This window comes from Kryptolebias marmoratus, linkage group LG7 (genome assembly GCF_001649575.2).
Source record: "Kryptolebias marmoratus isolate JLee-2015 linkage group LG7, ASM164957v2, whole genome shotgun sequence".
Lineage (NCBI taxonomy): Eukaryota > Metazoa > Chordata > Actinopteri > Cyprinodontiformes > Rivulidae > Kryptolebias > Kryptolebias marmoratus.
The window spans coordinates 421,586-425,642 of record NC_051436.1 but is presented as its reverse complement, the minus strand read 5'-3'; the positions used below and the strand labels follow the sequence as shown (position 1 = coordinate 425,642).

The following is a 4,057-nucleotide window of genomic DNA, read 5'->3' as shown; positions in this document are numbered from 1 at the left end:
CTCCTCCTCCTCCTCCTCCTGCTCCTCCTCCTCCTCCTCTGAAAGTTCTCCTCCTCCTCCTCCTCATCCTCCTTCTCCTCATCCTCCTCCTCCTCCTCCTCCTCCTCCTCCTCCTGCTCCTCCTCCTCTGAAAGTGAAAGTATTTTGAACAGAGCTCCTCCTGCTCCTACTCCTCCTGCTCCTGCTCCTCCTCCTCCTCCTCCTCCTCTGAAAGAACAGAGCTCCTCTCTTTGTTCGGCTGTTTTCCTTGAAGGAGACATTTTGTCCCTCGGCTGCTGGACGGTGAAGAACCTGCAACATGTTGGACGGCTGCAGCTGTCAGCTCTGTGGTTCTGGACTCAGGGACTCAGGGAAGTTTCTGTCAGAGCCGATCATCCAGTTAGAGACAGAAATTAGATTTTAGATTAAGGTAAAGATGGAGAACGGGTTATAATAAAAGTATTTAAAGCTCCACTGAATAAACTGTGATGAAGCTAAATTTCAGAATAAAAACCCTAACAGGATGGATCTGAACAGATCAAATTAAAGCACCTTTAAAGGAAGAACCTGATGTTTGAACAGACCGCTCTGTTTTCTGCAGATCAGATCACACAGATCCACACAGACAGCTTTGTGTTTGTGGCTCCGTCCAGGTTCCTCCTTCCTCTTTGCAAGTGAAATAACAGCTGATTTGTGTAAACAAACAAGGAAACAAAGTTAAAGCTTAAAGCTGCTTTGGATACAAACCAGGAAGAGGAAATGTCCCACAGTCTTCATGTTGGACACCAGAACCCCCTGACCATCAGCCCTGATCTAACAAACATAAGTCTTGTTTCTGTAGTTTTTAAACTCTCCACACAGAGCTTTAATCTGTCCGTCACTTTGTTCAGATTGTTAGAGGTGCTGTGATCCTGGAACAGGGAAGGGTCAGAGTTCAGATTCTGGACTGCTGTAGGAACAAAAGTGTCTCTTCTCCTCTGATCCTGCATTTAGGATGGTGCAGTCTGTGTCCTAAAGGCAGGCGGAGAGGAAAACCTCATAAAAACTCTCTCTAAGTTCCAATATTCCTCCCCCGTCTCCACTGACTCACCTGGGTATGATGGTGCTCACATCTTCTGCTAGCTGTTTGGTCCTGTTTACACTCAGCTGAAGACAGGAACATCCTCACCAGATCATAAATCCATCCCTAGCAAAGCTGTGATGTGACCTCAGAGCTCAGAAAGCTGTGCTGTCAGCAGCCTTCACCTGTGTTTCAGTGATGGAGGCTGTGTCGATGTCTGTCGTCAGTGTCGATGATGTGACGGACCGGCAGTCTGATCACTCTTTAACATCTGAGACAGTTTCTACTTTTTAAGAACAGTTTGATGAGTTTTAGTGAAAGTGTTTGTCTTCAGCTACCACTGAAAGCAGTTTCTTCCTGTAAGTCTTAGTGTGTTGGCTGAAAGGAAGTGTAGCTTTGCCCCCAGGTTCTCTCTGCCTTCCCCACAGACCAGCCTGTGGTTGGAAACAGTAAAAAACAACAGCCTACCTTTAGAATCAGCTTTAGACTGCCTCTGAAACAGCAGAGCTCCCATTAAACCACCACACAGACCAAAGGTAAAACCAAATAAATTAATTAATAATTAATTAATAAGTTTGGGTGACAGAAATAAAGGCATATTGTCTCATTTTAGATAAGTGAGTCTGTTATCAGCAGTGATCACTCTGACCCAGTTTAGCTTCAGAAGAAGCCAAACACATTTCTCTCACACGCAGCACTTTGTTCAGACTTTGCAGGAAATCAGAGCCACAGCGTTATTTTCTGCACCTCATAACCATGAACTCATTTACCACCAAACAAAACAAACAAGAAAAACTTACACAAAAACAGGATTTTGTGTAAAAATCATAGAATTCAAAGCTGGTTTAGTTTTGTAAATTAAAGAGAGATGTTTTCTTTAAAAGACCGACACATTTCAAGTGCTGATACTGGATGTTTGTTGATGCTTTTTACAAATCCTGTCCTGCTGCTAACCTGTACCTGTTCAGGTTAAATGCCACCGCAGCTGATTTCCTGTCTCTTCTGCAGCTTTGTGCTGTGAACCAAACAAACATTTCTCAGAGAGGACAGTGAATGACTGTGTGTTGCTGTGGAGGCTGTAAAGTCAGTATTTGCTGCTTTGACACCAGGTGTCATATCCCAGCTCGGCCCTTTATTATATATATACTTTAAAAATCTTTACGAATAAAGCAAGAGACAGTTTGTCACACTGAAGGCCCCCAGTCTGCCTGGCAGGGGCTGATGTCAGAGACAACACCCCCCAAGGATCATGGGGACACTCAAACCTGTGCACTACATTAAGGTGATGATTGTAACTGGATCGTCTCATCGTTGGCTCTGTGTCACTGAGAGTCGAAACAGGGCAGACTGGCCGCCAGCAGGTCCAGCCAGATGGCTGCTGAGCTCCTGAGTCTGGTTCTGGTTCTGGTGGAGGGTTCTTCCTGTTCAAAGGGAGTTTTTCCTTCCCACTGTCACCTCTGAGCTGTTTAACTCAACCTGCTGCTTCCTGAGAGAGAAAACTGACTGACTGGTTGTTATAAAGTCTGTGACGGTTTCTGTTCAGAGACCTGGACTTGTTGAGACCTGGATCTATCTGAACTGAACTGTCAGCTGATCGCCACCTGGTGGTAAGATGATGTAATGACAGGAAAAACTGCTGAGCAGACCTGACGGAGGCCCCTGTCTATGAAGTTTAGGTCCTGTTATTAAGTGAAGCAGGTCTGTTTCAGCCGTCCAGGTCCACATCAACAGCCCTCAGATTAACTGAGTTCATGGAAACTCCTGGCACTGCTGTGAAATCACACATGCACGTGTGAGTCCATCACCACCAGGAATACTGGAGCACAGCAGAGAGGGCTGTTAGGGATTCTCATCCTTCCCAACATGGAGCAGCAGTCAGCTGTAGCCACCATTTTGGATCTAACTGTCTTCATGTTCGTGGTGTTGAAATACATAAATCACAGCGCCAGCTAGTGGCCTGGCAGGGAGACTACAGCGGGTTCAGGGAGGACAGCTTTAAGGGTTCAGGGTTCGCCTCCTTCCGCACCACACCTGACAGTTTCAAAATAAAAGTAAAGTTTATCAGAACCAAAAGGAAAACATGATTAAAGTTTATATTTCATATCAGTAACTCTGAGCTCCATCTGTCAGATTAATTAATAATGACGGAGCTCAGATTGGATATAAAAACAGCTGGGATTTGAACCTGCGGGATGTTTACAGTGAGGCCACGATGTTAACCCACTGCTCCACTGTGCAGACAGAAATATGAACTGCTTATATTTTATACACTGAATGTTGCTGCTTGTATCTATATTTGTACCATGTGATTAAATTCCTGTTTATCTGAACAGTTTCAGTCATATTGATCCGTTTTTGATGAAGTAACAACAGTCGGACAAATAATTATTATAAAACAACTATTTATTGTTATCAAAGCAGAAACAGAGACAAAGAAGCCTTAGAATGGACCATTCTGGTTGAACACAGTGAGTTTAGTAAGTTTCAGCTCCAGTTTCATGTCCTCGCTGCTCTGAGGAGACATTTGTCTCCAAACCAAACCAGAACAAGTCCAACTTTTCCATCTGCTCGATGTTAAATCCTAAACAACCACATGGGACTAAAAAAGGAAACCAAAGTTTGTGGATCCTCTGCTGCCATGGTAACCAGAGCTCAGTAAAAACCCAGAGGAAACTCTTCCAGCTGCCTGCTGAGAGCTCCACAAACTTCAGGACTGCTTTGCTTTTCATGCATCCTGATGAAACAGTAACAGGAGTCAAACACATTTTAACACATTAAACTTCAGAGAACTCCTACAGAGATGTGTTTGGCTGTTCTCTGGTGTGAGGGACAGGGTGTCCCAGTCAGGGACCAGCAGCTGGACATCAGTGGGACAGCTGGATCATCTCAGGGACGAGTAGAAAACATCTGGTTCTGGTTGGACCTCTGAAAAACACAATTTAAACTCAGTTAAGCACAGATGAGACAAGAGAGGATCCAGTTAATCCCTGAACTAAAGCATCGTGTCCAACTGTCCCT

At 44.6% G+C, this 4,057-nt stretch overlaps 1 protein-coding gene across 2 annotated transcripts in view; it reads left to right on the top strand.

The window, feature by feature from the left end:
- Positions 1-4,057, top strand: part of LOC108228307 (programmed cell death 1 ligand 1-like) — a 15,621-nt gene that overhangs the window by 5,097 nt on the left and 6,467 nt on the right. The window lies entirely within an intron of this gene.